Genomic DNA, 14294 nt, shown 5'->3' with positions numbered 1-14294 from the left:
CCGTAGAGCACAGAGTCCTGTGTTACGGAACTGCTCGGGACGAACCTGGACAGATACCTCTGCATCTCTCTCCAGACCTTCTTTGCAAAGGCACATTCCATAAGGAGATGGGTGACAGTCTCGACCCCACCGCAGCCTCCTTGGGGACAGCACGCGGTGGCGCTGAGACTCCGGGAGTGCATGAAGGATCTGACGGGAAGGGCCCTTCTCACCACCAGCCAAGCTAGGTCTTGGTGCTTGTTTGAAAGCTCTGGCGATGAGGCGTTCTGCGAAATGACATTGACAGTCTGCTCGTGGAACCAACCGACAGAATCCACCATCTCCTTTTCTTGCAGGGTCTCGAGGACGTTACTTGCGGACCACTTGCTGATCGCCTTGTGGTCAAAGGTGTTTTTTTGCATAAACAAAGGACAGGTGGGGCGGAACGGTCCAACTGGACGGAGCGTTCTGTGGCAGCGTGGCCAGGCCCATCCTTCACAACACCGGGGACAGATAGAACGTCAGCACGTAGTGACACTTTGTGTTTGCGTACCGAGGGTCTACACACAGCTTGATGCAGCCGCACACAAAGGTGGCCTTCAGGATGAGGGCCACGTTGGGCATGCCTTTCCCCCCTCTTTCTGGAGATTTGTACATCGTGTCCCTGCGGACACGGTCCACTTTTGATCTCCAGACAAAGTGGAAAATGGCTGGGGTGACTGTCGTGGCGCAGGAGCGAGGTATGGGCCAGACCTGCGCCACGTACAGCAACACCAAGAGCACCTCGCACCTGATGACCAGGTTCTTGACCACGATCGAGAGGGATCGTCGATCCCACAGTCCCAGTTTCTGCTTGACCTTGGCAATACACTCCTCCCAGTTTTTGGTGCACGCCCCGGCCCCCCCGAACCAGATCCCCAGCACCTTCAGGTAATCCGACCTGACGGTGAAGAGGACAAAGGATCGGTCGGTCCAGTTCCCAAAGAACATGGCCTCGCTCTTGCTACGATTTACCCTGGCCCCCGAGGCCAGTTCGAACTGGTCGCAGATGCTCATCAATCTGTGGACCGACAGCTGATCCGAGCAAAAGACGGTGACGTCATCCATGTACAGGGAGGCCTTGACCTGAGTGCCTCTGCTGCCTGGGATCATCACCCCTCCTATGCCCGCATCCCTCCTGATGGACTCGGCAAAGGGTTCGATGCAGTACACAAACACGACGGAGGAGAGAGGACAGCCCTGCCTGACTCCAGATTTGATCGGAAAGCTTTCTGATTCCCACCCATTGATTGAAACGGCGCTACTGATGTCTGTGTGGAGCAGTTGGATCCAATTGCGGATTCCCTTCCCAAACCTCATTTTGGAGAGCACGTCCATCATGTACATGTGGGATATTCTGTCAAACACCTTCTCCTGGTCCAGGCTGATCAGGCAGGTGTTCACCCCCCTGTCCTGTACGTAGGCGATCGTATCAGAGATCTTCCTGCCGGGTACAGCGCAGGTCTGATCGGGGTGGATCACCACCTCCAGCGCTGACTTGACCTGTTTGGCGATCACCTTGGACAGGATTTTGTAGTCCACGTTAAGTAGTGAGATAGGTCGCCAATTTTTGATTTCTTCCCTCTCCCTTCCGCTTGTAGATGAGGGTGATGATGCCTTTCCTCATGGAATCTGACATGCTGCCTGCCAGAAGCATACCCCCGTACAATTCCAGCAGGTCTGGGCCTATCCAGTCCCACAGAGCCGAGTACAACTCCACCGGTAAGCCATCGCTTCCGGGAGTCCTACTTTTCTCGAAGGAACAGACGGCCTTTGTCAGTTCGTCCAGAGTTAGCGGGTGATCCAGACTCTCCCGCTTGCTGTCGTCTAGAACCTCCGTGATAGACGACAAGAAGGACTGGGAGGCCACGCTGTCTGTGGGCTTTGCGTCGTACAGTCCGGCATAAAAGGATTTGCAGATCCTCAGTATGTCGGGCTGCGAGGACGTGACCGAGCTGTCCTCTTCCTTCAGGCTGCTGATCACAGAGCTCTCTCTGTGAACCTTTTGAAAGAAGAAATGCGAGCAAGTCTCGTCCTGCTCCACGGAGCGGACTCTGGACCGGAAGATGATCTTGGAGGCCTCGGAGGCGAAGACCGAGGCTTGCTAGCCCTTCAGCTCTCTGAGTTCCTCCTCGACATCGACCCCCATTGACTGCAGCTGGAGTAGACCCTGCATGCTTTTCTGGAGCTGCGTCACTTCCCTCTGTCTCTCCTGTGGAGTCGAAGAGGGGTTTCACAGTTCTCCAACATGAGTAATCCCTCTTTAGTTCCTCAAAGTTCTCTGGGGTCAACAATCTCATGTTCACCTTCCATATTCCCCTGCCCGTCCTCTGGTCCTCCTGCGATTGACAGTCGGCCAGTAAGAGGCAGTGGTCAGAGAAGAACACCGGCTGGACGTCGGTGGATCTGACCTTGAGCGTTGGGGACACGAATAGGACGTCTATCCTGGAATAGACGGACCAGTCTGGCCTGGACCAAATATATCTTCACGACGCTCCATCTCCAGGTTGTTGAAAGCGTCTTGAATGTGTTGTCCAGTATCCCGTCAGCACTTTTGGATGTCCAGCTGCATCAATGACATAGTCCATGTCTCCAGCAAGAACAAAGTGCCTTGAGGTCCAAAGCAGCATCTGGAGATAATGGAACCAGCAGCTTCCTCAGGGCGTGCATATTGATTATTCAGAACTTCTGCTACTATCCCTCATCACCTCAATGGCAAATTGGCCACTTGGTAGCAGAACCCCAAAAATAATTGTCCACTGAGCAGCAGTGATAACGAATATACACAACAAACTCAAAAATTTTACTTCATTACAGTCTGTTATTAATTTGAAGACAAGCCCCACCAGAGGTAGGGCCTCAAAAAATTACTTAAAACTCTGAGTGTTCCTCTCCACGGAAATCTTTAGTAAAAGGCGAAAGATTTATACGATCTGAAGAGAAACCAGAGTGTACTGAATAAAATCACCGTCTCTACTCTCACCCACAGAGCACGTACCTCTTTTACATTGTATTGAGACACCATCGACAATCGTTATAATTAACACCAGAGGAAGTGCAAGTCAACCGAAACAGATTTTATTATAATAGTATCTGAAAACGCATAATATCTTCGACAGAAAGAAGATTAAAAATTTTACCTTTCGCAAAGCATTCTGGTAATGCAAATTAGAGGGCGGGGCATCAGCCGCCCTTGTTGACGATTGTAATTACCGCGCGCCTCAGTTGGCGCCAGGTTTATTGTTTCTGCTCTTTCATTCACAAAGTGACTTTTCACATAATTTCTCGAGGACAGGGAATCCCAGTGTCTAGAGTCTGGTATTTGCAGTTTAACCCCAACTTTTTAAGGGAGGATGGGTCCTATTTTTTATTTCAAAATATAGTTTATTTCATAAAATTTAAGCATACACACAATTCAATGTAAATGTCACAATTACAATTCAAAGCAATACGATACAGATCGTACAGACTACAATCCCATTATTACAACTCAAAGCACAGTATAGATCTTCTAATACATTACAATACAAGGTGGGCTGGTCTGACACGGTGGCTTTTCCCCATAGAGCCTTTACGTAGGCTGGACCTCACTTCAGTGCGACCCGCAGCACGTACTCCTGGACTTTAGAGTGTGCCTTGGAATCGGCAACACTCGGTCGTGGACAACTCCTTCAGCTGGAAGACCAGTGGGTTTCGAGCAGACCAAAGGGCCTCCTTCACCGAGTTGATGGTCTTTCCAGCGACCTGTCTCGTAGAGCACAGAGTCCTGTGTTACCGAGCTGTTGGAGATGAACCGAGACAGATACCAACGCATCTCTCTCCACACCGTCTGCGTGAAGGGGCAGTCCACCAGGTGGTGGATGACGGACTCGCCCCTGCCGCAGTCTCGAGGGCTGCTTGCTGTGGCGCTGAGATTCCGTGCATGTTGGAAAGACCGCACTGGGAAGGCCTTTTCACCTCTATCCAAGCTACATCCTGGTGCCTATTGGTCAGTTTCGGCGATGAGACATTCTGCCAAATGGCTTCGACCATCTGGTTGGGGAACTGCCCAATCGGTTCCATTCCTCCTCCTTTCCCTACATTCCGTACCGACCACTGTATGACGGCCTTGTGGTTGAAGGGGTTTCTCTTCGGGAACTTCTCCACCTGGGACAGGCGGTGGGGTACGATCACACACAAAGGTGGCCATCAGGATCAGGGCAGCATTGGGGATGTCCTTCCCCCTTTTGTCTGTGGGCTTGTACATGGTGTCCCTGTGGGATACCATGGGTCCATCTTGAACCTCCAGACAAAGTGGTAACTCTGTCGCTATCTCACCTTCTGAACACCTTTGAGGATGAAGAACCTCTTGATGTTGGCCTTGATTGCGCCCCATCAGTGCATCGTGGCGTCAAAGAGGGGTTTCACGGTCCTCCAACCCGTGGCAGTTAAAGTGACCGCTGCCTTCAACTTCCTCGCCTCCAGATCATTCCAGGCGCCACTGGTGATATTGGCGGGATTCTCAGTCGCCTGCCCACAAGTGCATAAGTCAGGTCACCGATGATTTGTTTTGCAGGGCGTCCCACTACGTCAACTTCCCCATGGATGACCTCAGCCAGACGGAGAGGACAGTGGGTTTCCACTCTGTGGCTGGGCTTCCCACGGGTACAGGGTGCAATCCATTGCACGCATGTAGCAATCCAAGCACCTCCACACGAGCCAAGATTATTCATCAACAGAAAGGGATATCACTCCAACGCTCAGCTCATTTGTGACCGCCAGAAAAGATTTCATCATGTGTGTGCCAGATTCCCTGGCAACTGCCATGATTCATTCATTCTGAGGGAGTCCAACATCCTGGCCCTCTGCCACACACCAAACAGCCTTAAGGGCTGGCTCCTCAGAGACAAGGGATACCCCCTACACACGTGGCTCATGACACCTGTGAGAAATCCCATCAACTGAGGCACAGCGTCGATATAACCACAGTCACAATGCCACCAGGTCTGTCAGTGAACATGCAATAGGACTGCTGAAGATGTGATTTTGGTGCCTGGATCAGTTTGGGGGAACACTTCAATACGCACCAGTGAGAGTAGGTAGAATTATAGTCCTTTGTTGTGTCCTGCACAACATGGCGCAACAGAGAGGGTTTCCAGTTGATGAGGCCCAATGCCCTCATTCAGCATCTACATCTGCCATTAACATTGAGGAGGATGAGGACGAAGAGGAAGAGGAGGACGAGGAGGAGGAGGAACCCATCGGCAGAGCAGTGGCTCACCTGGCTGCTCGTGAGGCCAGGGAGTCACTAATATTTGAGCGATTCTCGTAAGGAGATCACAAAGTGAGAATAGTCCAGTCCTCAGACCACCTGGAAAGAGCAGCTCCAACACCAGCACAAAACAGTCCTAAAACTATACATACATCCACTGTAAATGCACCCACTGGGTGGCATCAAGTCTCGTCGTTCATGATGAAGCACATGAAAGGGTGCTATCACAAAAGGCAGTCAAAAATGGGCAAGACATGGCAGTAGTGGTGAGAATGCTGACATTTAATGTGAATGTAACAAAAAACAAATATAAATGAAAAACATGACAGTCTGTCAGACACCCTTGTGCATACCCTTTGTGCTTACAAAACCTTCGCCTTTCACTTCCTACTACTTCTACGCAGTGCATTCCCTGTGGCTGTAGCAGAGGTAGTGGCAGGTTGCTCATGTTCATGCCCTGACTGTTGAGATGCTTTTGGCCCTTGCTCTGTGGGTTTTGGAGCCCGTGAGGGCTCCTCCAAAGATTGCTCCACCTGCACCTGTGCAGGGGCAGACTCGACCACCTGGACAGGAGGCAGCATTGTGGGTACTGTTTGAGGGGGGCGGCAATGGGTGAGACGTTCGAGCACTTTGAGTGATGTCCCAGTTGATGAGGCCCCATGCCCTCATCCACCTCCATGTCCTCTTTTGCCATCATCCCTCTCCTGGGCCAGGCCCACATCACTGCTACCACCCTGCTGGACAACAGTTTGGAGGACATGCATGATGCTTTGGAAGCCCAGTTGTAAAGTTTCTGTCTGCCTGTTTAAGGTGGCAGAAATTTGCTCACCCTGAGTCCATTGTCAGGGCCTGAATGGACTCATTTGTGAGGCGCGCTTGAAGCTCAATGGAGGCTAGCCTTCTCTCCATCGCAGACATTCCCGCACTTACCTGCGCCACTATCTCACATTCCCACATATACCTGCGCCACCATTCCACTAATGCAGGAGGTGGACTCCTCCATCCTCTCTGCTATTGTGGAGAGTGCGCGTGGCACCTGTTCCAGTACCTCGCAAATGTGCTGCTGTCCCTCGATCATTCTCCTTTTAAAGGATGGCCCCTGGGGTTCAGCATCTGCGTCCAGCTGAGCAGAGCCTGGAGAGGATTGCGCCCACCTACGCGGACTCTCCACAGCTGCCCCTGCCGCCAGTGTCTGCTCCTGCTCACTTGTGTGTGGTGACTCACCAGGTGCCAACCCAACTAACTGACTACTAGGACCCACTGAGGTGTGAATATCTGCGCTGTTGGATGGCTCGCTAAGATGTGACGGTGCGCCCTCAGAGGCCGGGAGCTCCTCTGAGGAATCGCCCTCTCCTGACACTTCGGGGGTCGTTGAAGGGCCTGGAAGAGAACAGAAGGCAATATTAAGCATCATCACAGATGTGCCATGTTGCGATGAGCATACTGAGGTGTTCAACATGCCAATCATTGTTAACATCAATTCATGTTGTGTGTGATGAATGTTAAAGTTCTGTCACCAGACGTTTGTGGGGTGCCAGTCTCGCCGTCCCCAATGGACAGACACTCGAGGGTGCGGCAGATCTGCAGGGCCTCCTATTCCGCCTCTGTGAGGACCACTATTGTTGTGGCCCCCCCTCCAGGCCTCGCCCTCTCCAATGCATTTTGTGCTCTCTTCTCCTAGAAGGGGAGAAAGTACAGACGTGTGAGTGAGTGAGGGTGAAGTGGTCAGCCGATGAATGCATTGCTTTGGGTGAGGCTGCCCGTGAAAGAGATGCATCAGAGGGTGAGTATGAGACAGAGACATCACATTGGATCTGGATTGAGGTGAGTGGTGGTGGTGGGTTCACAAATGGGGAGGTGAGGAAGTGCTCATGAAGTGAAGGTAAGTTGAGGATGAGCCTTAAATGGGTGTGAGGAGTGATGTGACGGAGTAGTCTTGGCAGTGCAGACTGTGAAAGGGAGGGTGGGGGGTGCTGTGCACCACAGAATGCAGGAGAATCAGTAAATGTACTCACTTTTGCTGACCTAGTTATGTCATTGAAACGCTTCCTGCACTGGACCCAGGTGCTGGATATGTTTCTCCTGCTGGTGACATCCTCAGCCACCTCGAGCCAGGCCTTCCTGGTGGCAGAGGCAGGGCGCGTCCTCCTGTCCGCTGGGTAAAATATTTCCCTCCTCCTCCTCACCCCGGCCAGCAGCATCTCAAGTGAGGCGTCACTGAGTCTTGGAGCTGGCTTGCTGCTCTGCTGCTCCATTCTGCCTGGTTCCTCCTTTGTCCAGCAAAAGCCATTGATGCAATGGCCTTCAAATCCAGCTGACAGCAGGTCATGTAGGTGCGCAGTCCGCCCGCTGCGCAAGTTTCAGACGGCAAACCTGGAAGCCACGTTAAAGGCCATCAATTAAGTCGCGATCGCCTGGGGAACGGTAAGATTTTATTTTTCGGGTTACCCGCACGCCCATTGACCCCCTCCCCACCGCTGCCATCCCGCCTGCATTTTAAAATCATACCCTTAATTTCTGCAGTTCAAGGTGTCCAGTAATCAATTCTTGCTTTTTGCAACTCAGAAGGATATTAAGGTATTACCTCTGAGATGGTAAATGGCCGTTGAGTCCCTCAGAACCCAAGAACTTTATCTAGCAAGAAATCAACAGACCTCACTTAAAAGATATTCAACAAAATAGGAGATAGGATAATTAACGAAACATAACTGTTTTTGGGCGTTCAGCTCACGCACTTCAATTGGTTTGCAATTAACCTCCTACAGGTGATATTAACTCAGTTGGAGATCCTTCAGAGATTCTCCTCTATTAGGAATGGAATGGGCGAGGGTAAGGTAGATAGCAGCATTGTTACTCAGAAGAGAGTATTATCTTTTATATACTGTGTCACTGTGCAGTGCTGAGGCCGTGCTGAGTACTGTATTACAGTATATCCAAGGCGGATGGGATCATCATTGGTAATGATCCAAAGAAATATTTATTGGGATTATCATCAGTGTTTAAGGCTCCACAGCATCCATGCAGACTGATTCTACCAGCATTGATAATAGTGAGGAGACTCGTTATTCTGGTATGGAGATCAAAGGAGGTACATGTATCCTTGCATTGGGCGAATGAAGTGCTGGAGAATATCAGGGGCCGATTTTAACTCGGGGTGGGATTGGTGGGGGGGGGAGGGGTGAGAGGGAGGTGACATTGGTGCGAGGCCCTGCTGGTTTTAACGCACGTGCCTCATTTACATGGAGCTTGTCAGCCTCCCAGCCAAACCCAAAACCTGGCCGCTGGGCAGGAGAGGGATTTCAGGCGGCAGGAAGCTGCGGCCGGAGACCCACAGGAACAGACTCCAGCACAAGGTATGTGCATCAGAGGGCTTGGGGATGGGGAGAAAGCCTGGGGTGGGGGAGGCCCAAGGTTTCCTTGTGGGGCCTGAAGGAGATCTCCTGCTCCTCTCGGCCCACAAGGAAACTTCACAAAGATTGAAAAAACGTACCATACTGAGCCTCTTCTGGCCCTCGGGCTGCAGGTAAAAATAGCTGTCGAGCCCCGATAACGTCATCGGAGCCTGATCCGCATATTTAAAGAAGGAGCTCGTTGGCTTCGGGCAGGTGATCTTGCCTCTTGCAATTTAATATTGTAGTCGGCCAGATTGGGACAGGAACAGAGCAGGTCCATCCCCCGCTCCATTTTAACTGCCCCCCGTCCGGTGTCCACTGGGAGGGTGGTTAAAATCCCCCCGAGTATGGAGCGATTAGCATTTTGCATTGAAGGCAGGGCAATACCATCAAATTTAGGAACGAGTGCAGGGCTGAGAGGTGGAAGTCCTCTGTTGTGGAAGTGACTTTCTCCTGCATATTTGTTCAGGAACCAATTCTCATTCAAAAGGGCAGGGACCACAGGAGAACTGTGTTGACTCGACCCTTCCAATGACAGAACAGAGCCCTTTAAAAAATATTATTCTTTATTCATTTTGAGGTTTATGGAGTTGCATGGAAGGGGGATGCAGGGCTATAGCTGGAAGTGAATTGGAATATTTGGACCATGCTTTGTGACACTGACGTTACAGTTGGGTATTAGTTTATGTTAATAACACTAACTGTTTTCTCATGAATAATCGGAAGTAAATAAAATTTGATTCATAAAAAAGGCAAGCTCACCAGGTGAGGCCACAGGAGGGGAAATGAAAGTTGTCACATTGGTGCAGCAGAGCATATTTTTATAAATCCTTTGTGAGGCCAAGGTTAAGATCAACTGTTGAGGCAGAGTGGAAGGAGCTTTAGGGGTGAATTTTGTTAGTGCGTGTCCCCAGTGTGCGTGCTGGGTTTGCATATCAGTAAACCATAGGCACGCTCACTGCAATTTTCTGTCTATTAATTTTAATGGATGAACAATTGTGGGGAGTTGACCTGCAATTTCCCACTACGTGTTTCTGTCAGGCAAGTATGGGCGTATGGAGACATTAAATCTACCCATTAGTCTGCAGCTAATTGTGCTCCACCTGACTTGAGAGTACTTCACGCTACACTGGTTATCTGAAATGGGAAAATGTTCCATTCACCAGCATTAACATTCTTCACCTTGACAAGCCATTTTAAAACTGACAGAGTGCCAGCGAATGCTGAAGGTGAGTCATAAAGTCATAATCACGTCTTATAATTTGAATTTTGCAGCTTCCACAACAAAAGTAAATCCTTGGACAAGTATAGTTCTAATCTCAGTACTGCGTGAGGGCAAAAGGGCTTAGTTGATTGGACAATCCTGTATTCTGCCGCCATTTGTATCCTGGCCTAAACCCATCATTTGCATGGCTGCACCTCAGTTAGGGCAGATGCACCTTAAACCCTCACTCACTTGCCAGGATCTGCGCTATAAAATAACATGGGGGCATGTTTTAGCAGATTCTGCACCTGTGTCTGACTTAGCAGATTTTGAAGCTTCATCTGACTCAGCAGCACGTTCTGCAACCAAAAATGTGACTGGTTGGTTGCATAACTTCCTCCTTGGCATCTGACTTTCCTGCATTATTTCCTCTATCTGTGAAATAGTCAGCCAGTTTTGGAACCATCTATAACAGATCCTGCTTTAGATTTCCTCTTTATACATCCACTGGCCTGATTCTATATGGATATCACGCCATAACCTATGCAGACTAGGGGTGAATAATGATGATTACTACTCTGATATGACTCTAATTCATCCTTTTCCAGGACCTCATATTGTGGAACTGCTTAACTCCCTCAGTCTTACCTTCCTCCTTCAACCTACGGACTTTTAAAGTACCAGCTTGGCATCACTTAATCACTACTTACTGTCTCTTGTGTCCTACTCATTTAAACCTTGTTGGTGTCTTACACCACGAGCCTTACTTTCTCAAATATGAAAATAAAATGAAAAATAAACACACGGTCCTGAAATTCTCATAGTTTGTTAAGGCCCAAACCTAGTGGATCTATGGGGGAGTTGGGGGTGGAGACACTGGAATTTAGGGAGGAGAGAGGATTCACCATTTTTATACCCCCATTTAAGTTGCACCCTAAATTCTGCTGGAAATGAGGGAGGGCGTAAGGTGCACCCAGGAGCTAATGACTCGGCAATTGTGATGCCGTTGAAGGTTAGGAGGAGATGACTGGGCTTTCTCTTGTTTGAGATGGTCATTTCCTGGCACTTATGTGACACAAATGCTACCTGCCACTTTGCAGCCTAGGCCTGGATGTTATCCAGGTCCTGCTGTAGGCTGGCATGGGCTGCGTCATTACTGGAGTTGAAGACTGTGGAATTGTCAGTGAACAGCCCCTCTCCTGACCTTATGATGGAGCAAGGTCATTGATGAAGCAACTGAAGGTGGTTGGGCCAAGGACGCTTCCCTGAGGAACTGCGGCAGTGATGTCCTGGGGCTGCCATGATTGGTCTCCAACACCACGGTCATTTTCTTTTGTGTCAGGTATGACTCCAACCACTTGAGAGTTTTGCCTTTGATTTCCATTGACTTCACTTTTACTCCTCGGTGCATTATTTAGTCGAATGTTGCCTTGATATTGAGGGCAATTATTCTCCTCTGGCATTCAGCTCTGGCGTCCATGGCTGGATTATGTTTGTGATCACATTTAGGGTCAAGTGGGTCAGATCAGATTTTGGTGCAACTTTGAGTCAGAAATGGTAGCTAGTGGCACATCACTCGCTGCTACAGACAGGAACGATGCAGAAAATGAGAGATACTTGATATACTTGACGGGTGTGGGTAGTTTGAGGAATATGTCTGGACAATAAGGTATGATTGACGCTGACCATAGGTGTTTAAGAAAGTATTGTTAAGAAAGCTGTCCTATCTACACTCAAATACAAAAAATGCTGCTGCATTTGTAGAAGCACAATCTGAAAGTGAATTGGAGGGATGGAAAGGATATGTATGTTCCAAGTAGAACCTAACTACCGCAACAAGTATGGGGAGAAATTGGAGCTCGTTGCACCTGTTTTTTGGACATAAAGTGGGCACTACAAAGACCAATTTCGAGGAGTAAAGCCCCACGCCCGATCCATGCTAGGGTTACAGGTACTGCCATATTGGAATCAGCAGCTGCCCAGGCTCCCATGCCGCCCACCTGAAACAAGTGTTAAGTCCCTTACATATGTAAGGGCCTGCTCCGCTCAGGATTCTTCAGCGGTCGCTGCAGCCTAAGCAGCGATCAGTACCGAAAAGTAAGTTTTTAAAGAAAAGAAAATGTTCCTGTGGAGGTAGGAGGAGCAGCAGTGCTCTGCCCAGCTCCACAGCACTCCTGAGGGATGATTCTGTCCTGTTTCAGCCTCCCCCGTTGTCCTTCCTTCCCCCTCCTGGGACTTACCTGAAGACTGCCGCCAGCAAGAAGGCCCGAAATTGGGATTCTGGCATTGGCTGAGCTTCCTCTGGAGTATTGAAAGGAGACCCAAGGTCCAATTTTGACGAGTCTCAGGCCTCCTGGTTGGGGTGCATGCTTCATGTGCGCTGTCGGTTATGGGCCCCAAATGAGCCATAGCCAATTTTTACCCCATAAAGTCAAAGCTAGTCAGTGACTATTGAATACTCCTGACAAAGCTGAAGACAAATTCATTGAAAAGAAGAAGAACACTAACATATTGCAGTAGCTTCCTTTCTCAGGACGGCGTCCAGCTGAAATCCAGTTTAAAACTCAGAAATATCAAACCGTACAAACGTCGAAAAGTACCATTTTGGCCAGATGGCCAAAATGGAAAAATTATGTTTTCCCTGAGATTGAAGAGCCCTGCCATTTCCAAGATAAATTGTTTGTTCAAGGTGAGATCTTGATCAAAGGAAACAGTTAGCAACCCTAGAGACATGATGCAGAGAATCTATTCCAGCTCTACTGAGATTGAAAGATGCCTGCACAAAGCCAGAGATGTCATGTACTGGCGTAGCATGATTGCTGAAATCAAATCCTATGGGGGCAACTTTCAATTTCATCAGATGGGTGGTAATCTGGCAGAACGGATTGCCCACCTATCGTAGAATCCGCCTGATTAGCATCCCACTGAAGTTATGCTGCAGAGTGGGAGAAGCCTCGAGGAAATTCACCCTCCATATCTTGGCTACATCTGATTCTCAGATCATGTTGAACTCAACCATTCGGTGTTTGCTATCCCCCAGAGGTGCTACAACTTCCATTTCTTATCTGGTATGTGGGTCATTAACCAATACCAGGTCACGATGAGTATATGCCTCTCATGGATTCTTTGCCACACTGGGTGGTAAAGTAGTTATGAATTACATTTACCAACTCTGACTCTAAAATCACTTGGGTTTTATCATTTTATATTTTAGATCTCCCACTGGAATAACTTCCCTGTTTTCACATTCCAATCCAATCCAATAGAGCAGATTGTTTTCCTTCTTATGTTGACCTGGAGGGCATTAGCAAGCTCCACTGTAAGCTTGGAGTTTTTTTGTACTTGAGATGTCTAACCAGTTTAGTTCATTTTCTAGCTTGCCCTCTCCTACACGATCAACTTCATTTACTCCCCCCAGGTGTCTCTGACACATTGAGGTTATGCCACCTCCCTTTCTGTCCACTCTCTTTTCTGACCACTCTGTGCGTTTGAAAGATAAATTTGTTTCTATCATCTATATTTTGTCATGTTTCTGTTATTCTCACTACATTGTACTTCCCTACTGTCACCAAGCCTCCTGTTCTGGCATCTTATTTCTAACGTTGCTAGCATTAATGTAGATACATCTTATAGATATACCTCCTTTCATGTTCCCCTGTGTCCGTCCATTCCTGGTCTCCATTTCATGCATGTCATTCTGGGTATTTTTGCTCACCCCCACCTATTGACTACCTTTTACCCTGAGATCAATCTCATCTGGGATCCAGTCCCCTAGCATCTCCCCCCACCCTATCTGGTGTAATTGATTCTTGATTGCTGCCTCAATGTGTTGAGAGTGAAACCATACTAGATGCAGGAAATGAACCACAGAGGGAAGAGCAACTTAATTCCAAAAACGAAACTCAAACTAAGCAACTACAATTATCTCAACTAGAAAAAAACAATCCCTAAGAAGCAGGCGGATCAAACCTTCTAAAATATTAACCCTTTTCAAGAGTTCCTTTTGTTTTCTGAGATATAAACAGATAGGCAATTATGGAACTTTATACTTCTGCAGATCCTGGAGTTAAGTACCTTCTATAAGGCCACCCAAAGGCTTTGATAATTAGGTAGCTGCAAAGAAATGGTTTTGAGTCACAGTGTTTTAGATAGTGCGTTTTTTGAAACTTTATTCAGTAAAAGAGACACACCAGGCAGTAAAGCAACCTTTTTTTTTGCCTTTTGTTTAAAGAAGCTCTGAGTATGTTTAAATCACAAACATCATTACAATAGGTATTTCACAAAAGCTTCAGGGACTTCAGTGAGAAATGGCACCCTGTAAAAAATATGCTACTTATATTTGGTTAAAAAATAAATGGAACTTGTTTGGGGGCATGATGCTCAATGCACTGGAGAGTCCAATGTTTGGCATAGAGCTGCAGGACACAAG

General features: G+C 48.5%; 1 non-coding gene across 1 annotated transcript; it reads right to left on the bottom strand.

Annotated features, from left to right (window-relative positions):
* Nucleotides 1-2856: 2856 nt before the first annotated feature.
* On the bottom strand, nt 2857-2971 carry LOC137324857 (U5 spliceosomal RNA). Its single transcript, XR_010963733.1, has one exon. It is a non-coding gene; the product is annotated as a U5 spliceosomal RNA (small nuclear RNA).
* Between the last annotated feature and the right edge of the window lie 11323 nt (nt 2972-14294).

The sequence above is a fragment of the Heptranchias perlo genome, chromosome 8 (assembly GCF_035084215.1).
Source record: "Heptranchias perlo isolate sHepPer1 chromosome 8, sHepPer1.hap1, whole genome shotgun sequence".
NCBI lineage: Eukaryota > Metazoa > Chordata > Chondrichthyes > Hexanchiformes > Hexanchidae > Heptranchias > Heptranchias perlo.
The sequence above is the reverse complement of the archived record's forward strand: the minus strand, read 5'-3'. Positions and strand labels throughout refer to the sequence as shown.